The 21,397-nt window shown below is 55.6% G+C and overlaps 1 protein-coding gene across 2 annotated transcripts in view; it reads left to right on the top strand.

Moving 5' to 3' along the window:
• Positions 1-5,902: 5,902 nt before the first annotated feature.
• Positions 5,903-21,397, top strand: part of Bcl9l (BCL9 like) — a 28,801-nt gene continuing 13,306 nt past the window's right edge. The window contains exons 1-2 of one of the 2 annotated variants that reach the window (XM_059267717.1): positions 5,903-6,405; positions 12,211-12,267. The gene's annotated coding sequence lies outside the window, so the exon portion shown is untranslated. The remainder of the gene's footprint in view (positions 6,406-12,210; positions 12,268-21,397) is intronic. The other variant, XM_059267718.1, reaches the window with a different exon arrangement.

Here is a 21,397-nt window from a genome sequence, read left to right on the forward strand (position 1 = left end):
CCAGCAAGATGTGTACTGTCTCCCTGAGGATTCCAGAAGTCTAGAGGTTACCTCCCTGTTATACCTAACTCAGGAATAGGCTCTTTCCTGAGAACACCCTAAGCTCCTCCTCACACTGAGTCATAATTCTCAGTGTATTGTCTGTCCCTAGCAAGACTGTTGGCTGTGTGAAGGCAAGGACATATCTGTCTTGTCACCTACATGAATCTAGTGTCCAGTCCAGTGCCTGGAACATAGTAGGTCTTCGGTAAGTATTTGCTGAGTGACTAAGCAGGCAGAGTTGGTCAGAGGAGTGCTGAGTCGGTTATCCAAACTCCCAAGGAGAGCTGGGTCTGGTGGTAGAGGCCTGAACCCACCTACTTTGTAGGCTAAAGCAAGGGAATTGCAAGTTCAGGGCCTGCCTGGGCTACAGAGTGAGTTCAAGGCTAGCTCGGGCAACTTAGTGAGACCCTGTTTTCAAGTTTTTAAAAGGAGTAAGAGGGTTAGGGACTTAGTTCAGTGGTAAAGTGCAGCTGAGCACCGAGAGACCCCAGGTTCAGTACCAGGCAATACAAACAACCCACCCGCAGAATTACTTTCGAACAAAGGGATTTTAGCTAGAAGGTAACGGGAACTACAGGGGAGGGAAACCAGGACAACCGAAAGGGAGCGAGGCTAGCCCTTCTAAGTCATTGACTTTTTGACCCTGGAGGCTTCTGCGTAGGGAGAGTCTCAGCCTTGCGAGGGTAGGAAGAAGCCTTCAAAGTGGAGAGATCCAGGAGAGAGACAGCTTGGCTAGAAGGGAGAAGGGAAGCTAGGGAGCTTTGAATCTGGCACTGGGTTTGCATTTGATGCTGAGCCTGGGAGGCCCGCATCCTGAGAGGAAGCAGCGAAGAGGAGTCTTCCTACTGACACCCCTCTAGTAGATGGAGAACTTGGGAGGACAGGCCTTCGGCTTCAGCTCTGTAGCGCCGCACTTGAGTACTACTAGGCGGATCCTACCATGCACATCTGCACATCTGGAAGCGGCTAAAACCGCCGGCTGAGTGGGGATGGCAGGGCAAAGATTGCGGTGGGTTCTTCCACACCTCAGAGGAGCGAGCTCTCTAGCCATTCTACAACATCCCCAGTGAGGATACGGTTTTTGCTAGTGGGTGTTAAGCCAGATTTAACCACAAGGGGGCAGAAAAAGCAACCCTTGAGGTCAGTCTCTATCCAGCTCCCACCTACTCTCACCTGAGGCCAAGATGGGCGGTGCCTCACCTGGCTCTCACCTAGAGTTCCGTTAACCCCTTCCTGCCCAGTCTGAAGTACCTACCCCCAGCAGTCATTCTTAGCGGAACTGGGGGCCAATTTTGACCCGGAGACAGAGCGTCCAGCCCCGGGTGGGGAGGCCAGGGTGGAGGTAAAGTCAGGGTTTCCAGCAGCTCAGATCCTTGTCCTTCTCCTAGCTAGGGCCCGGAGAGGCTAGAGTTCTCTGCCTCAGATGGGTAGGTGACCTCTCAGAACAGAGAAAGTCCTGCGGGTCGCAAGGGAGGCAAAGGAAGTGGTCACCTGCGCTGGAACTCCGGGGACAAGCTTTAGTGGAGACCTGCTCAAGCCGCTTCAAAACCCAGACTTCCGTCTCTCTGCAGCCATCAGTCTGTCAAGGGACTTCAGCTAGAGGGAGGGAGGGAGGGAGCCCACGAGTGAAGGGAAGGTAACAGACGGTGGGAGCCGGAAGTAGGCAGTTAAGACCAGGTTCGAGAGCGGACCGGATTTGGCAGCTCTCAGGTGCCGGCTTTGCGCGTTGTTCCTCCAGTTACTGGCAGCCTTTCAGGGCTCAGATCGGCCGAAGTTCCGGGAATGCGTTCCGGGCCTTAACGTGTTAAACTGTGGGAGTGGGGATCGGAGTCCCTCCCTCCCTCCTTCGCGAATCAAGTGTCACCACCTCCAAGTCCACCAGGCTGGCACGCTAGGAGTTAAGTCTGCCCGCAATCTGCAAGACTGGAGCCAGAGATGGGGAGGAGGGGGGAAGGGGGGGAGCAAGGAGATGGGGGAAGCAGACTGCAGGGAGACAGCGCCAGGAACCCCCTCCCCAGGGACCTGGCCCCTGGGCCCCCAGCCCCAAAAGGGGCCCTGCCCTCCCCGGGGTCGCGCTCTCTTTCCCCGCCCTGCCTGCCCCCCACCCCCCTGCCCTCCAGCTTTGTGTCCCCAGGAGGGTGGGCTGCAAGATTTCCAGCCAAGCCTTGGCTGCTTGCTCAGTTTTTCCAAACCCTCCAGTCGGAGAAGGCGGGAGTCCTGTCAGGATAAAAGTCCCTCCCCCCTGCCCCTGCCGGCCCCCTCGCCCAGCCTGGAGTTTCCTACCCCCGCAGCTTTTCCAAACTCCTTTCCCTTTCCGATCCTGGCCCCAGCGCCCCCAGCCCCACCTCTCCTGGTTCCCAAGTTCCAAGTTCAGGTTGGAGGGGGCCAGGTGGACTCCACGGTCTTAGGGAGGCGCTGGTAAAGCCTCGCTCTGCGGGCCGACCCTGAGACCGGCGGGGCGCCGGCCTGACTCCCAGCCCGGGCCCGCCCCATCCCAGGACTCGGTCTCTTGGCCACCTGGGAAGGTGGCTCTCGGGGTCTCCCGCTCCCGGAAGGAGGCGGTGCTGGGGACGTCGGCACAGCTGGGCGGTAAGGTTGGTGCGGCAGATGCCAGGCCCTAAGGCAGGCTTCGAGGAGGGGCAGTGTTCCCAGCGCTGGCACGGCTCTGTCCAGAAAGTCTATTATATAATAATCACCATCTATCAGGAAGCCAGGCGGCTCTGGAGAGAGTGGGGAAGCCAGGATGCCCGGATCCGCGCCTCATCCAGGGGCCAGAAAGGTGTCTCCACCAAAATAGGCACAGCGTAGGCACAGCCTAGCGGTCAGAGGATAGGGGGGTCCAGAGGCTAGTGAGGGGCGCTAGGCAATCTGGCTGCAGCCTCAAAAACCCCACCCTTAGAACTCTGACGGGCAGTGCCCCGAGCCAATGATTGAAGTCACTGTGGGGCTTGAGGTTAACCCTTTCTTGGGTCCTTAGTTGCTTCAGAGTATAGAGTCCCTTCCACAGAATTTCCCCTGAACGGCGCCTACCTGCTCGGGCTAGTGCACGCTGGAGAGGAGTGTGAGCATTATCTGTGCATTCTGATCACTCCAGAAACAGGAAGAAAGCTAATCTCAGATAACAAGCAGTCCTAGGCGCCCTCTTCCCACCGTCCAAAAGTAAATTTTATTACAAGATGCGGTTGTGGGTAGAGTTTCCAGAAACAGCCTTGGGCAGCGTTGGCACGGTGACATGGCATCAGAAACAGGCACCTTCATGCAATTATATCCATGCCGCACTTTTACCGGCCAAAGCCGACATGGACACTCACTGGCACACCTGTGACATCCCTGGTCATGCCGCTACACACGGAAGCACGGTGGCTCCCCTAGTTGGCCAGTAGAGGGAGCCGCGCGATTCCAGCAAAGGGCTGCCGGCTCCCCTTCCCGGTTCTTTGGCTCCAGGGTTCCACCCAGAACTCGTGGCTGCCCAAAGCTGGGCTCTGTATGCAGACCTGGAACCTACATTGGTGGAGTGAGTCACAGCCACACCCAGGAGAGCGCTCCACATGGCTGCTTCACAGGACATACCAGACACTCTTGGGTTTTATTATGTACTACATTAGAGACCCCTGCAACCCAGCCATCATTCCCCTTATATTGATTTATGGATCTACTATGAACAGGACTTGTGCCAGAAGGGATCATAAGAAGGGCTGGACTTGGTTGTGCATGCTTTTAATCCCAGCACTTGGGAAGCAGAGTGAATTTCTGAGTTCAAGTCCAGCCTGCTCTACACAGAGAATTCCAGGTTAGCCATGGCTATATGGTGAGACCCTGTTTCAAACAAAGAAGGCCAAGTGACTTGTCATTTGTATGGTGGGAGACAGATCTGCATAAAAAGCTGCAAGGTTCCTGTTTGTGAGCTGGTCCTCTGCCTGTGGTTAATAGTGTACAGGAACCTTAGGGAGAGAAGAAACCCAACTTCATTGTTCTATTCTCCTAAGTAGAGGAATCACAGAGATCAGCAGCTCTGGGCTCAAGATTTTTGTTTTCCCTTTAAATGAAGATAGATCTACATATAAAATCAAAACAAAATATTTCTATTAAAAAAATGGTCCTTGGGCATAGTGGTCCATTCCTTTAATCCTAGCACTCTGGAGGCAGAGACAGGCAGATCTCTTAGTTCAAGGCCAGCCTGATCTACAGAGAGAGTTTCAGGACAGCCAGGGCTACAGACACTGTCTCAAAATAACCAACCAAACAAAAAACAACCCAAGACATGGTCATTTGATAATGTACATGAGAGTACTCTGTAAATCATAATGTTATCACACATATATTTTATAGTTCTAGTCTCTCGACTTTCAGGATTTTTATTTTTACTTATATTTTAGGTAGACTCATATTTGCTCAGTTTGAGCTTAGGTTCTATATATAGCTTAGGGCTGAGGGTGATCTTGAACTCCTGACCCTCCTGCCTTCACCTTTCTTCGAGTTGAGGTTCTTCACTCAGGGTTTATGCCCTGTTCTCCTTCTGGATCTCCGGATCTTGCCCAGTGCCCAGCTCCCGGCACCATCCACCCATCCAGGCAGTATTCACTGAAGCCCTGCTGTGACCCTGGCCGACACTTGAGTCCTTCATACAAGAAACACAGAGACAGGGAGTTGTGGTCTGGGTTTTCGGAAATCTTGTGCCAGCCAGATGTACAGACGGGAGAAACAAGACAAAACACGGAGTCAGTACTCTGGACAGGTGAGATGGGAACAGAAGAAACAGCTTGCTGGTGTCCTTTCTGAGGCAGTCAGTGCCTGTCTCTGGTTTACATCCATTCTAGGGGAAGGGGCATTGGGATAGAAGGAAAGTGTCCTGGGATAGGAGGACTTGAATTCTAGACCTAGGTTCACTGCTTTCTAGTTGTGCAACTCTGAGTAAGGGCTTAAGTCACGCAAGCCTCAGTTTCTTCAACTGTGTAATGGGGCTATAACACCTTTCTTGTAGGTTTGTGGTGACTATTGAGATAACACATGACATGCTTTTAGAAACTGCTTAGAATTTTTTTCTTCTTTCATGTGTCTACTGTCCCATAGGACATAGGTCGGTGTTTATATTTGTGTGTGTGCTGTGACTGTATGTGTGAAGCCTTCTGAGGTTAGGGAGAGTTTGAGAAGACAAAGGTTTCATTTCCTCAAACATTTTCTTAGCATCCAATTTGCACTGCTGAAGGTTTAATTGAAAAAAAAAAAAATCAGTCTATGTCCTCAGGGGGAGGGGGGGAATGCTCTCAGTGCATAATGGATGTGGGTGGGTACAATAAAGAGGGAAACGTGTGTGTGTGTGTGTGTGTGTGTGTGTGTGTGTGTGTGTCCAGGCAACTCCCACTCTTTCCAAGCCGTGCAGATAGGAGGGTAGGTTTTCAGACCTCTCCGTAGCCTCGGATGCTGTGGGTCCTTCTCCTCCCTAGTCCTCAGGAATCGGGGGAGGAGAGGTGGCTTGAAGGCCCGTTCCGTTCCCCGCCCAGGGCCAACTGCCTCCTGCTAGCCGGTCGGGCGCCTTACCGAGTCAGACCACTGGGAGGCTGGGGGAGCCGGGTTGGGCGAGGAGTCGAGCGAGATGGGGGAGCTCTTATTTTGACAGGGGCCTCTCCCGGCTCTGGTATGAAGGCAGAAGGAGGCAGCCAGAGAGCCCCGATGCTTATTCAGGCTGGGGAGAGGAGCCGAGTGGAGGGGCGAGCGAGGCTCCGGCAGCGCAGGGGAGCCCGGGGAGGCGGCGGCGCGCGGCGGAGCCAGTGGCCGGACATGCCCCGGATCCGGGGCCGCTGCAGCACCGCCGCCGCCGGGAGCCAGCCGGCCGGACGCCCGCACGCCTGGGTCCCCTGGCGCCGCGCCGCCCCGGGGCTGCGACCTGGACCCTCGGCATTCGACCAACAATAAGCGCCTAGACAGCCCCCTCCCCGCCCCGCGCCCGCCGTCCCCGCGGGCCTCGGGGAAAGTGAAAGGAGGAGGCAAAGCAAGGAAGGAAGGAAGGAAGGAAGGGAGGAGGAGGAGGAGCAGGAGCGGCAACAGCCGGAGCCCTGAGGTTTGGGCCGAGACCCCAGCCCGGAGCCCCGGCCGGGCGGTGCGCTAGCTCTCCCGCCGCTGCCGGCGCCCAGGACCATGCCCCGCGGTTGGGAGGCAGGAACCCAGGCAACCAGAGCCTCCCGGATACCTGCTCGCGGGCCGGGCTGGTATTGAGATCAAGGCGTCCAGGATCAAAAGATCACCGCCTGCCCGCCTTCTCCGTGTCTCCACTGTCCTGCTGGAGGATCCCAGTCCACCCACCGACCCTGACCTGGTTATGGCGTCCAGCTCCGGCCTGGCGTGAGGACCCCCGACCAGTGCGAGGTGAGGGTCGGGTTGGGGCAGAGGGCTAAAGTCATGCCAGGCCAGCAGGAGCGCGCCAAGCGAGATCCAGTTTAAATTGGGGAGGGGAAGCTCAGTCTGATTGTCTCTTACGTTCTAGCACGCACCCCCGGGCTGTTTAGGAAGCGGGGGACTCCTCTTGGGTCATTAGAGGATATCCATAGTTCCTCAACCAGGCTGGCAGCCTCGGTGCACCAGGAGAAGGGCTTAGGGGCAGCCAGGGGACCCTACTACCTTAGCTCAGAGAACAAGGCCGGCCTTGGGCCAGCTGGAGCAGGGAACTCGCCCTGGGGGCTTCTGGGAGATGTAGTCCCCCTCCCAGGTTCACTAACTCTGTGGGTCCCAGCACCCCTGCACTACTCCCCTGACTCGTAAGAGCCTCCTGCGGGAAGAGGGTTGGGACAAGAGGGAGAGCTGGGGTCATCCTTTGCCCCCAGGCACTGCCTCTCAGCCTTAGGAGCCTCCCCTGCCAAGGATTCTGAGTGGTGTGGGCTTGGCTGGGGGTGGGGCAGTCACACAGTCCCTTGGAGGTTTCCCTGTACTGCCTAGGGAAGGTGGCTCCTTCCTTGATCCGAAGGAGCTCGAGGGGAAGATGTGAGGAAGAGAAGACTTAGGCCTCCTGCATGGCTAGAGCATGGTCCTTTCTGAGGGCTGCTGGAATTTGGTTTCAGGAGACAGGGGGGTCTGGCCTTCCTTTTTCCCTCTTGGAGGCAGAGAAATAGAACATCCCTCAAAGCCTGGGAGTCTAGAGTGTGTCTTTCTACAGCAATGAAGCGAGGATTAGCTTCTGTCTGTCTGTCCAGCTTCCTTCCTTCCGGGTTTTTCTGACACCCCCTTCCTCCCTCCTCCTTCTGTCTGTCTGCTGCTTGGGGTATGTGTTCATGTCTTGTCTGGAGGACCTCTGCTTCAGGAGAAAGAGCGTGGTTTTAGGGGGCCTTCGATGTGTGTCTGAGCTCTGGAAAGGGGGGTCTATCCCCCCCCCCCCTTTGCTCCACCTCTCTCCCTCGGGCTGAACTGCTTGGTCCTCCCTGAGAATGTTGCCTGTATTGTATCTGCTACACCACCACCAATGCCAGTACTTACACTTCCAGCTCCCCTCCTCCTCAGCCTCTCCCGGGGGTGGGGGGGTGTCAGTCACCTCCCCGAGGCAGGAGTTCCTCTGCTGCTCCCCAGCTTTAGCTTGACTGGCTTCTCTGGTCAAGACCATGATTTCATGGCTCCAGGGGAAGAGCGTGCTCAGAGTCAGCTCTCAGGCCCCACACTTGGAAGCCTCGGGACAGCGTGAGAACGGGAGAAGCCGGTGGGAAGCGGGATTCTGCTACTAGGAAGGAAAACACTGTCTCCCTCAGGTGACCCACCTACCTGGCTTTGAAGGACCAGGGTTCTGGCTACCTCCCTGCAGGGATTTCTTTGCTAAGCCCTGTTGCTCTTGCTTGAGATGAGGGGGAGGGCTCATGGGTGGTGGTTCCCAGAAATCTGGAGTTAGAGCATCAGTGCTCGTTCAAAGTACACATAGCACCCACGATTGGTTAGCAAGTTCCAGGTACCTGGATTATGCTGAAGCCTTAGGCTGGGGGGTTCAACTTCAATAACCGTGCAGGGCAGTAGCTGGATGGGCAGAGACCTAGTGGGTGGCAGGGTGGTACTGTCAACTCAGCAAGGGCCAGAATGCCTGGCACCTGCTTTAGATTAAAGGAAATGTGGTACAAAGGGGCAGCCGGCTGCCTTTGGTGGGGGCTGGCTGCCTTTGGGGAAGTGGCTAGGATGGTACTCCAGGGAGCCCTGGAGTGCGGTGGGGAGTGGAGGCAGCAGCCTTGCTGGCAGCATAAGTGGAGGGAGCCAGTAATCATCCTGCAGCCTCTCACCCAGGGAACCTTAAGATGAGTTGCTGAGGGTACCCTCACCCTGCCCCCGGCGCTGCCTCAGGCTGAGGTTCTGTCCCAGCGCCCTGGGGCGGCTCTAGGGAGCCAGAGTGTCTGTGTCCAGTCTTCCTGGGATCAAAGGAAGCCCAGTAGGGGGTGGGGGTGGGGGACTGATGTAGCCCTGATGCCATGTTTACTTTGCTTGAGCTTTCTCCATTGGTGATAGTGAGGTACCTGAAGAGCCTGGGCACCCAAGGATGACAGGGAGATGGCATCCCTTGCTTCCTTGTACCGGGTGCTGACCAGGTGGGGGGAGGGGACAGAGGGGGGAGATGGCACCGTGGGAAAGTGGGCAGCCGTGGGAGCAAAGCGGTACAGGCTGGGTGCCCCAGGCAGGAAGCCTCTGCCAGGCCCGCTCTCCCCGGGGTGGGGCTGGCTGTTCCAGGGACTGGCTCAACCTGTTGAACGCCTGGCTGCTGTAGCTTGGCATCTGTACCCCCGCTTGCCAGCCCCAACAGCTGCCCACCCATAGCCACACTGTGCTCACTGCCCCCAGGGATCTGAAGAAAGGCTCAGATTCGTCCAAGGAGCTTGGTAGGGGCTCCTTCCATGGCTGGGGATTTCTTCCAGGGATTACTAAGTTTTCCCAACTCTGGACCTCTGAGTTCCAGAGCTGGGACTGGAGGGCTCAGGGGGCCAGGGCCAGGAACTGAGAGGATGGGTGAAGAGGATCGTAGCCCTGAAGCTTCAGAGCTGCTTGTAGCATGTCACTTGGATGGGTGGCCCTGAAGGCAGCCTGGAGTTACAGCCTGGAATTTCCTCTGCCGGGTGCCAGGGCCAGGCCTCTAAATCCCCACCCCCAGCCTGTCCTGACCTCCCCTCTCTCCCTCTCTCCCTCCCTCCGTCCCTCCCTCTGTCTACTTTCCCTGAAGGTGGGGGGAGGGGCAGTGAGGACATTCTGGCTACCAAGGAGAGGTGACTTCCTAGGTGTGAGGGTACTCACGGGAAACTGAGGCAGTTTCTCATGAAGACTCCCAGGGAGGAGATGTTCCCCGAGTGTGGGGACCATTGTCTCCCATTCCTCTTGACCCTTACTAGCTAGGGAAGCAGAGCCAAGGCACTGTTCTGGGGAGAAGGCTGATCACCTTGTTCTGTGGGTAGGTAAGAGGTGTGGTGGCTTCTTATTTTCAGTTCTGAAGGGGAGTGGAGGCCCCGTTTGGGTCCTGACTTTACCTGTCAGTGGCAAAAGCCCCTGGAGGCCTTTCCTTTGCCCTCTGTCCAGCAGGCAGGGCCCCCCCCTGTTAGTTCTAGATCAACGGCTGCTCCTAACTTAGCCCTTTATGGGTCCCCTTCCCTGAGGGCTGAACCACCTCTGTTGGGCCCTGGACTCCTCCTTGGGCTGGTAGCTCCAAGCTGGCCTGTTCCCTTCCCCCACCCCGCCCTCCCCAGCTTCAGGAATGGCCCTGAATCCAGCATTTCCAGCATTTCGAAACCGGGATTGTTTTGTAATCCTGAGTGCTTCCCTGCCTGCCGCCCCTCTGACTCCCCTCCCCGCGCCCCGCGACTGTCTCGGAATTTGACTTTTCGCTGTACCTTGCTTGAGGGACTCCCTTGGAGCACAGACTGTGCTGCTTTGTATGCGGTGGCTCTGCGTGTGTCCTGGAGTGGGTGTGTCTGTGTCAGTAGTTAGTTCTGTGTGACTGGCTGATGTCTGGCTGTTCCTGAGCTCTCTTGGGTTGTCTCTGAATATGTCACTCTTACACACACAGGTCTTAAGGAAAATCTGGGCTATTTTTAGGAGGTGCCTTGAAAGTGTGTCTGCCTGTCTCTCACTTGTGTGTGTCTGGGGGTTCTTTCTGAGGAGTGCGCTGGAGGTGTGTCTCTGATGTGTGCTTACGTTCTGCATCTGTTCCGCCTCTTCCTCCACCCTGGGAACATGTCTGGGGGGTGTAGTCACAGGTCTCCTGCAGCTCCCTGGGACGTGGAGTCCTCTGCCCTTTGATAGGGGAGGTTTCCTGGAGTGAGGCCCAAGCTTCTGGCAGCTCCAAGGCCTTGGAGAGAGAATGGTGGGGTGGGGAGACGCTGGGATACACTTGCCAGGGGCTGGTCCCTCTCTTTCTCTGGCCTTGTATGCTCAGCAGCACCAGGCAACGCTGTGTCCCGAGGGTGTAGTGATGACTTGTAAAGGGGGCCTAGGGTCTAAAGGGACATGCTCCTTCCACCTCTAGGGTCACTTCCTTCGTTAGAGACCAGGAACTATCAGTCACACTTTACCTGGCTGGGAGTTTGTGGTGAATTTCAGGTTCAGAAAACATGACTTCTTCCCTCACAGTTGCTTAACAAAACAAGCTCAAAATTTAATCCCAAGCAAAAGGCAGAGGGGCTGGAATCCAGGCATTTGGGGTGGACCATTGTAGCCTTGGTCCAGGGAAGTTCTTACTGCTGTCTAGCTTCATTACATCCTACCTACTATGGGTAAGGTTCTGCAGGAGGGGAGATTCAGAATGTTTTGGTGTTTTTTGGTGTTTTTTGTTTGTTTGTTTGTTTGTTTCCTCTGGCTAGATTCTGAGTGTTGATAGCATGAAAGCATATTTAAGTTGGTGGGGGATATATAGTCCCTGGGAAGCTCCGATTCCTCGCTAGGACTCACTTTCCTGTCTTAGAATCTCAGACTGTAACTGAATGCTTTTCTGAAAGTACATGCCAAGGTCAGTGTGGAGGAAGATGGGCAGGGGATATTTGTATGAGTGGAGGGCCTATGGAGCAGCATCTGGAGGTGGGCATAGGATAGGCTTTCCCTGTCCCCTCCAGTGGCCTCTGGTCCCCAGTGCCGTGGGAGGAAGGGAGGAGTAGAGGCCCGTGTTGGTACAGTGCTCAGTGACCCAGCAGGAGGAGGGCCTTGGCAAGGAATTTTCAGTTTGTTTCTCAATCTCTGTCTCTGAGACATGCACACAGGCACGTCACTGCAGACACCTTAGGGAGCTGAGTCTAGAAAAGTCACCTAGATGGTGGTAGGGCAGGGTGGTGCAGATGGAACCACAGGGAGACAGCCTCCTTCTGGTGGGCACACTGTGCTACCTGGCCCCGTCCCTAGAAGCTGGGTGCAGCCCGAGGTCCCTCCCCCATTTGAGCCAAGGAGCAATGCAGGCTGCAGAGGGTTAAGTCTGGTTGGCAGGGACACCCCCCCACACACACACTCCAGTGCAGCAAGAGGGGGGGGGGTGGTTAGCAGCTTGCTCTAGTTGGCGTCTCTCCCAGAATTCTTCGGAAAAGAACTCCCCTTTGACCCCCAGTACAAACTGAGCCCAGCCACCAGCCTCCCTCCCTCCTGCTCTGGGAGCCTCACTCAGGGCCTGTTACTAAGCTGCTAAACCTTCCTCACCCCAGGCCCTGGTACCTAGATCTAGTCCTAGGACTCAGGGGACCAGGGTTGTAGGCCAGGAGACTACATAGCTATACAGGAACCTAAGCCCTTTCCCCCGCCACAAGTTAACCTGGGGGTGACTGGTTCTGGAAGCTGGGATCCTTGGGCCTCCTCCCCCCCTCCCCCCAGGTCCTCAGGCCAGGTCGTGGGAGTCCTCCACCCCTCCCTCTCTCTGTGGGGCCAAGCTCTCAGGGAACTAACTCTGAGATCGTCCAGTGCCTTCTCCTTCCTGCTTCCAGGACAGGGAGGGGGGTGGTACGGTGTGGTGGGGCAGCTGGGCAGCTGGGCAGCCGGGCAGCCCTGGCTCCTGGCCAATCCACAGAAAAAAAAAGTGTGGGGGGGGTTTGAGCAACTCTGAGACTTCCTAGAGCTCTAGGTCGTCTGTAAATTACGGCGCGGGGGGGGGGGGGGGCTGGGGGGCGTCCTAGGGTTGGGGTGCTGGGAGGATCAGGGGCATAGGTTACTGGCCAGGGACTTTTAGCTGTGACCCTCTCTCCACAGGGAGCCCCCATTCCAGACCACACCCCTGAGCCTGAACCTGACACACATTATTCAGAGGTGAGCGGGTCCATGTCCTTGTGTGTGTGTGTGTGTGTGTGTGTGTGTTTGGCCTTCCCATCCCTGTCTGCAGTGGCCCCATCTTTCTTGCTTAGCGTCCCGCTTGACTCTTCTTTTGAGCTCCCTCCTCCTGGCTTTCGGCCCTGGCTTCTCGCAGCCCCCTCTGTCTCTGGGTGGGTAAATAGCCTTCAACTTAGAATACTGTTGGGGTGAAGGGTGTGCTGGACAGGGAAGGGTTAAAGCTGGAGCTAGTGAAAGTTTTAGGCCTTTTCTCAGCCTCTTTCCCTGGTGGGAAGTGGGAGCCTCAACTCTGTCGACCTGGAGGACAAGGTAGATTTTCTGGTTGTCCCAATTCCTTGTCCCCCCCTGCTCCTTGGCTTTGGCCTCTACTGGTTGAGTCAAATCCAGGGTGGCCACTGGCCACCAGCCACCACCGTAGTGTGGTTTCTGCTGCCCTGGCTCCATAGGCATGCACACACTAACCACACACACACACACACACACACACACACACACACACACACACACACACTCCCTCCTCCCTCCCCTCCCTCCTTACTTAGCAACAACTCTGAATTCACAACAAACACTCCAGTGAGCTCCTGTCTGGTTAGGGGAAAGCCTGGGGAAGGGAAGGAGAGGCAGGGAGGAGGTGCCTCTTTTTCCTGGACTGTCCTCTGGAGGGAGAACTTCTAGCTCCTTCTCCTAATACCCCCCAACTTTCCCTGCTGGAGGCCACTATCCTTAGGGCTGAAGTGGCCCTGCTTCTACCTTGGGCAGTGAAAAAGTGGAAAGCAGTGGGATAGGTGGGTTGGGAGAGGGTCTTGGACTTCAGCCTTCTCTGGAAAGTCCCACTTGACCTTTGACTCCCACCTGGGGCTTGGCGGGGGTGGGGGGAGGGGGGAGTGAGGGAGAGAGCAAGGCTTCTCGTAGCCTTGGGCGTCTCTGCAGGAGCCTGTGCTGGTGCACTGGAACCTGCCTTGCGACTTTGCTGACTTTGTTAGGGACCTGGATAGGTGAGGAGGTAACGGAGTGGGGGTGGGTGGGGTTGGGGAGGCCCAAGAACTTTGCTCTCAGAGAGCTCAGGCCTGGCCCAGCAGGGCACCTGTGCAGAGGCCGCAGGGTTCAGGACTCTGATCTCTTCCCCAGGCATGGACTGTGGCCTTTAGTGCAGGACCTGGTACCCATCAGACCTAGAGGGAGGGTGAGAGGTTGCATGGGATGAAGGCCAGACCTGAATGTGCCTGTTGTGAGGGACCGACTCCATGCAGCATCTGTACAGGCAGGGCCTTGGCTAAGAACCCAATTGCTGGAGTGGTGAGCTTCCTTCCACGCCTGGTCTTGTAATGGTGGGCTGTGTATCTTGGGTAAGCTACTTCAATTTTTCTTTCTTGCAAAGAGGGAATAATAAAAGGGTTTTCTAAGCCAGGCCTGGGAATTCCAGTAACTGAGAGGTAGAGGCAGGAGGATCTCTTCAAATTTGAGGTCATTCTTCAAGTTGGAGGCCATTCTGGGTTACGGTGTGATGATACCCAGTCTCAAACAGACAAGCAGACCAGCAAACTCCAAACACCCCAAGAATATAAAAATAAATAAAGTATTTTCCAAGGCTATGGTGATAGGAAGAGCCTGCCTGTAGTTCCAACCATTTAGTGGCTGAGGAAGGAATCTCTCCCCACCCCCATCCCCCCACCCCCATCTTTTGGAGTTCAAGGCCAGCCTAAGTAACATAGTAAGACCTTATCTCAAAAAATAATAAGAAAAGGCTAAACTAGGGATGTAGTTAGGTTATTAGAATGCTTACTTATCACGCACGAAGCCTTGAGTTCAAGCCTAGTACAATATCAACTGGGTGTAAACCAGGTATGGAGGTACAAACCTATAAACCCAGCAATCTTTTTTTTTTTTTTTTTTGGTTTTTCGAGACAGGGTTTCTCTGTGTAGCTTTGCGCCTTTCCTGGAACTCACTTGGTAGCCCAGGCTGGCCTCAAACTCACAGAGATCCGCCCGGCATAATCCCAGCAATCTTAAGGTAGAAGCAGGAAGGTCATGAATTCAAGACCATTCTTAGCTGCATAGTAAATTGTTTCTTTGTTGTTGTTGTTGTTTTGTGTTTCTCTGTAACAGCTCTGGCTATCCTGGACCTCCTCTAGAGACCAGACTGGCCTGGGATTTACAGAGATCCGCCTGCCTCTGCCTCCTCAGTGAGTGCTGGGATTAAAGGCGTGCACCACTAGCTCCCAGCTTGTTTTAGTGTTTTGAGGCAGGATCTCGCTTTGTAGACCAGGCTGGCCTTTACCTCACAGAGCTCTGCTTGCCTCTGTTTTGGGATTAAAGTCATGGGCTACCACAGCGGGCGAGACTCACCTTGTTGCCTCAGTTTCCCCCACTGTTTGTTGGTGCTGGCTGAGGCTGTGACTGCAAGTTTTGTAGTTGCCTTTGGACCTGGAAAAAAGATTTGCTTGCGTTCTGGGGACCCCCCCCCTCCCTATGGCCTTGCCCTTGAATTTCTGGGCCCAGCCCTCACCCCTCCCCCGAGATGTTTGTTTGTTTTAGTTTGGGGGCCCCTCCCACTATCCAACCCCTGCTGCTCTGTTCTTTCATCAGACTGAAGGAGACACTGTCCTTAAATGGCTTCCAAGGCCTCCTTCTCTCTTTCCTGGTCTAGGAGTCAGGGACCTTCCGTAGGGAGAAGTACGGCAGTGTGGAGCTGTGATGTGGATGACGGTGGTTAGGCCTGCTCAGGGCTTAGGGGTCCTTCCTGAACACTTTCTGAACATGGAGGGGCCCTGCCTGGAAGATGAGGTGAGCATGTCAGCACTTCACGGAGAGGCAGAGAAGGCTAGCCTCAAGCCCAGAAGGAGAGTAGGGGCATGTCATTGTCCCTGATACCGTGGGGGGATGCCCCTGGAATCCTTCCCTAGTGTCTCAGCAGGGGAGACTATGAGTGTCAGTGGGTGACCAGGACTCTCTAAGATCCTGGGGTAGGGCTGGGATGGTAGGGGATGGAGCTTGGGAACCTTTGGGTGAGGAGCATGGAGGAGATGGCAGGGCTAGATCACCCGCAGAAGAAAGGATCTAAGCAGACAGGTGGTTAGGATCTTCTGGGGCTTAAGAAATGGGAGCCCTGGAATAGCAGGGCTCCTGGGTCTGAGGTCTGGGCTTGGCTAGCAGGTGCCCACTGTGGCTTTGGACTAGGAGGGATGGGCTAGAGCCCCCAGGCTGCGTGCGCTACCCACCTCCTGGGACAGAGAGGACTTCCCTTTCCCTGTGGGCTTGGGAGGGGAGGGCTTATCTGCCTGTGCCATCGTGCTTAACTGTTGAGCTGGCGATGTGTACTGTGCCAGCCTCTGGGACTGCTCCTTGGGCAGGCTGGGGCTATTTTTGGGAACGGGCTGGGGCTCTGGGGCTGGTTTCAGATGTTCCAATGTGAACAGGAGAAAATGGGAACAGATGGCTGAAGGGTTCTGATCAGCGGGTCCTGCTGGGAACAGGATTATTTTTAGGACCTTGTTAACCCTTTGTGGGCTTGTGGGCCCCCTCCCTGAGAGGTATAGCCCTTTCTGGTTGAGAAGAGAATGGGGCTTCCTCCTTGGGCCCTCCTGTCCTCTGGAACTACTTGTCCACTGTGCCTTCTCTCTAAGACCCTCTCTACTGTCTAAAGAGAGCCATGGCAAGAGAGTAAACGCACACTTCCTCCTGGCTCAACCCTGCATGGATTGCCAAAGGGGTCCGTCAGCCTGGAGGGGTACAGATCACTAGAAGGGAAGTCCCCCTTCACTCTCCTCCTGGGTAAGACCTGAGGCTAAGAGCTAGGGATAGCGGCTCTCTCTACATTCCTGTTCTGGGTTGGAGAAAGTTGGGGAACTCAGGGGTGCTTAGGGGCCATGTTAGTAGAGTAGACAAACTTCTTCTTCACAGAGAGCAAAGAAAAGTCATGTCCCCGTGTAACACTAAAATGATGCCCATGGGCCCTGCTTGCCCGAATACTCATAGGGTAAATATCTAGATGGTGCTTCTCATTACAGATGTACCTTTATGACATGCCACATTCTTGGGTACTGTGTTAGCAAAGAGAGATTGCCCAAGGGACTTTGCTGAGGGCTAATGTATCATAGACATATTTAGGTGGTTTCTGCTAATATCTCACTTTGTAATTTTGCTTGTGAGTAAACTGAGGCTCAAGGGGATGAAGAGATGGACAATGTTCTACAGTTTAGAAGTGGCATGATGTGATTGGCATTCTATCTGCCCAACTACAGAGCAGATTCTCATTCTGTTGGCCCCCATATCCACCAGGGTCCCAACCCTGGTCAAGGCTGCAGTGGGCATCAGACCTTCTCAGAGGGAAGGTTTATGGGATGGGTGTGGGAAAGGAGGCCTTGGGGCAGGGGCCCTGCCTGTCACCGCTCACAGTCCTGTAAGCCCTCCTGGCCTGAGGGCGCCAGGGCTGACACTAGAGACCTAGTTTGGCCTTCCTGTCTGCCCTGCAGGAGGATCACAGACATACATCCGGTCCCATCACCCCACCCCCACTCGCCCAGGCCCAGAAGCCCCTGCTTCCTGGAGGGTCATGGCCATCTGCATGTCAACGTAGACAGGGCTAGATAGCCATCCAGGTACTGCTGGGGCCAAGAGCTCGGGCCAGGCAGGCAAGGCCGGGGTGGAAGATGTGTCTGCCCCTGGCTGTACCTGGGGGAGAGAGCAGAGTGTGGCAGGCAGGCAGGCTTTGGGCGAGGTCCTGCCCGTGGTGTGTGCCAGCCGCCTGCCCGCACTCCACTCCTCCCACAATGGCCCCATTGTTCCCAGTAGCCAGGCAGTTTGGAGGAGGTTCCTCGGCCACCCATGCCCCCCTAAATAGGGGCCAGATTAACCCCTTGGGAGACAGGACCAGGTGAAGGCCCCAGGAAGCTGCTTGGCTCATTTTTTCCCCCATTGTAGGAGTACTGGTTTAAGAAGTCATTCCCTAGCCACACAGCAACAGGCCACCTCCTGAAATTGGGATCTCCCATTAGGGAGAAGTAGCACCTAGACCCTCTCCTACCCCCACTCTGGTGCAGGTGCCAGGGGGCAGGAAGTGCCAGTGGAGTGGCAGTGGAGTCCAGATATATTTGGGCGGAGGGGCTAATTCCAGCCACTGCCCGTCTGCTGTACTGGTTCCTGAACTCCTTTCCTTCCTGTGAAACCAGAGCTGGGCTGGGCCTAGCTCAGGATTTCGGTGGATTTAAAGAGGCAGCACCATCTCTGCCAGCCTGGCTTCCTCTCCCCCTCCCCAGATAGGGTCCGGGGCAGAGCGGTCTAGAGGACTTTGAGCACCTCCTTTGCCCCGGGCTAACCCCTGGCCCTGGCCTCAGTCAGGGTACTAGGCTTCTGGCACTCCTCTATCCCAGAGCCTTGGGCGGGTGGGGTGGGCGGGGGTGGGCTGTGGTTTCCTGTGTTGGCTGTTTGTGCCTGGCCCAGAGTGCCCGCTGCCTGCCTGGGCTTCCTGCCCTGTCTTGTTTCCTAGTGCCCCCCCACACACCCTTCTCCCTAGTGGGAGGGAGTAGCTAGGGATTGGGCAGCAGTCTTTTGGGGGCATCCTACTCACTGCCAGGGCATGATTGCTTCCTGAGGTCTGGACTCACGGGTAATGGCTGACAGAGTCAAGAGAAGTGGGGTGGACTTAGGCCTGTTCCGACAACAATGCCACTTGTCCCCACAGGCTCCAGAGGGACAGTGGTCCAGAAAGAGTAGAGCAGAAAGAGTCTCCCACAGGCACTCTGTGCAAAGGTCCTGCACTGCGGAGGATCAGCAGACTACATGGTCCTGCAGGGTTAGGATTGTCTGACCTTACCCAGGGGTTATAGGTGGGGCAGGCTGGCTGGAAACTCCCAGGTAAAACCTCCGAAGCAAAACTGTTTATTTGCATGGACTCCTGGGAGGGGAGGTTTGCTAGGAACCTAGGTCAGGGGACCCCAACCCCCCAATCCTGGAAGTCCCCACCTAGAGGGTCCCTGTCAGAATAACACACCTTGGGTCCTTGAGCTGCATTCTAAATCCCTGACCGCCCCACCAGCTGAATCACCACCTCAGGGAGAGGGAGTAACTTGAGTTCTGGAAGAGCGTTTCTGAGGACCAGGGGGTCCTGACATGCAGGAGAAGGGGGAATTGGGACATTATCTTGGGAGTTGAATCTTCCCTCAGCCAGAGGCCAAGGACCCTGTCCCCTTGTATCACATTTTCTTTTCTGAAAGTCTCTGTTTACCACATGTGGGGACATGGGTCCTCCAAAGCATTTCTTACTCTTTGTTTCCTTGGTCTTACTAAGATTGTACACAGGTCCTCTGATAAAGTAGTTGTTATACTGATGATGTCACTGGCCCTGAAGTAAAACATATTTTGTTTGGTGCTGGTGGTGCTGGTGGTGCTGGTGCTGGTGGTGCTGGTGGTGCTGGTGGTGGGTGAGTGAGTGAAAGAGAGATAGCATCTCACTACTCAGCCCTAGGTGACCTGGAATTTGGTATGCAGCCTGGGCTAGCCTTGAAATCACAGAGAGCCAGCCCATTTCTGCCTCTCAAGTGATAGGATTAAAGGTGTAAACCACCATACCCAGGCATAGATATTTATTTTGTAGAGAGTCTTACAGTAAGATTTACTGTAGCGAGAGTCTTATTGTGGGGCTCCTTGTGTAGCTTGTGCTGATCTTGAAGCCTCAGAAAGCATCTTGCCTCAGTTTCCTGAGCTACAATGCCTCGCTTCCCTGAGATGGTTATGAGCAGGTCAGAAAGACCTGTGGGCTGTCTGGTCTGGTCAAGCAGACTTCCGGCATGAAAACAGGCAGATTGCTACTGGGTGTATGAATGCCTGCCCAACTGGGGGACAGTTGTGTTAAACAGGGCTGGAGTCTCTGACCATGGAGCCTTCCTTGACTCCCTCTTCCAACTGGGATTGTTCTCACTAACCCCTAATCTGTGGCCTACCCTTATTTTACACAGTGGAGTCAAGTGACCCCACTTCAGGCTTTTTGTTCTAGAAGCTGGTTAAGTCTCTCAAAGCTGGCCTGGATCCTGTCTCAGCCTCCCAAGTACAGGGACCGCAGGCCAGTGCCCACTGTGCCTGGCCCCAGCTCCCTTGCCTCGGCTCTTTTGCTCCAGGCACATTCTCATGGGCTGGCTCCCGGGCCTTTCACTCAGGTGACTTGCACCTGCTCCCTGTTTGTGAACATGTCACCTCTCCCCACTCTGAGAGCATTGTGTTCCCAAAGCTCCAGCCTTTCCTGACGCGCCACATCTCCAGGGGCTTCTGGCCTGGGGTCAGGACAGCTCCTTGTTCACTCAGTGCTTAAGCATTGCCCTGCCAACCATGGTTCCTCCTGCCTCCCAAGGCTGCTCCACGTGTTTCAAGTGTCATCTGGGATCGAGGAAGAGGGGTCTTTGGGAGCTGGGACCAGCCCTTGAAGGGCAGACCGGGAGATGTGAGATGGGAAAGTCCTGACTCATCTGTACTTGACTCAGCTTGCCTTGCAGCTGGGTGGGAGCAGGAGGTGGAGTCCTGGGGGGCACGTTTAAGATTCACTGGGGGCGGGCACTGAAGAGAATTCCTAACAGCTCCTCCCTGGATTATTATACTGTTTTTTGTTTTTTCTTTCCTCTGTATGGTAGCTTTTCAGGGAAGGTTTCGAGACAAAGTCGTGCTAGGTAGTTTAGGCTGTTCTGGAACTCGCTCTGTAACACAGGTTGGGTTTGAACTTGTGATCCTCCTGCCTCAGCCTCCCAAGTGCTAAGATTACAGGTATGAGTCACCATGCCAAGGTGACTCATTCCAGTTTTTGAGACCCTCAACCGAAAGTAGTAGATGGCCTTTGCCCTGCCGATTCCCAACCCCCTTCACAGGTGGTAGACTCTGGCCCACCAGTTTGATTTAGACCGAGATGAACGGCCTTGGCTCCAAGGGGGCACTGTAGTGCCTGGAGTGGGGGTCCTTGGTTGCTCATGCTGTCATGTGACCCAAGAGAATACAGCTTTCTTTTCTCAGACCTCAGTTCCTCTTTATGAAGTTGGGTAGGTAGCTTTGAGAATCATCCAGGGATGAAGGTGAGAGCGTAAGCTGCCTGTCCACCATTGACCAGGCTGGTTTTCCCAGGAGTCCCCGGTGATTCCTGCCTCTGATCTTCCCTGGTTTTGTGTGTGTGTGTGTGTGTGTGTGTGTGTGTGTGTGTGTGTGTGTGTGTGTGTTGGCTGCTGCAAGCTGGGCTCTGGACTTTAGAACCTTCTTGTCCAGGTCCAGAGTTGGAGTGGGGAAGGTCAACGTTCCACAGGGGTTAAGTTAAGGTTAGACGTCCACAGTGTACCTGGTAGGGCCCCCTTACTTGGAGGTCCCAGCCCAGCTTCCCGCAGCTGAGCAGGGAGCGGGAGTGTGCAGGGGTGTGTCTAGCTGGACCTGTCACGGGAAGAAGCTCTGGGACCCAAGACTCCTCCCCTTCCCTCCCCCACCTTTTACCGGGATCGCTGCTGGGGGCGGGGAGAGGGGACAGAGCAGGGGGCGGTTGGATGAGGCGTCTGTGTTTGTGTAAGTCAGCTTGTTGGTGTATCTATGGCCCTCTGTATATTCTTTGTGACTGTCGGGCTCAACTTTCTATGGCTCCCTTGCGTGTGGGTCTCAGTCTTCACATCTGCTCAATGAGTCCGCCGGCGGCTCTCACTTCGCTTGGCGGTCAGGGTGTCTGTATGCCCCAGGCTGCCCGGCGGCTCCTGCTGGTTCTCGCTGCCCAGTCCCTCGGGCACACCTCCGCCCGCTGGCCGTGAGCGTCTCTAGTTTCCTGGGCTCCGTGCGTGTCTTTGTCTCCCTGTCCACGTGTGAGCTGTAAGTGTGCGTGTGAGTCAGAGTTCGGGTGCTTGTGGGTCTCTTAGGCCCCAGCTCCGCGCGCCCAGCCTGCCAGGCCGGCTAGTGCCCAGTCAGTCCCTGGGGGACTTGTCCGTGTGTCTGTCCGCGCGCCCTCCAGTGGGCCCGGGAGATCCACGCTGCAGCCCTGTCTGCCTCCCTCACCCTCGCTCGCTGCCTCGCTGGCTCTCTCGCTCCTTGCTCGCTCTGTCTCTACACTCGGGCTCTGCCGAAGGGGGCGGGGTGGGGGTGCAAGGGAGGGGGGAGGGGA

This window comes from Peromyscus eremicus, chromosome 7 (genome assembly GCF_949786415.1).
Source record: "Peromyscus eremicus chromosome 7, PerEre_H2_v1, whole genome shotgun sequence".
Lineage (NCBI taxonomy): Eukaryota > Metazoa > Chordata > Mammalia > Rodentia > Cricetidae > Peromyscus > Peromyscus eremicus.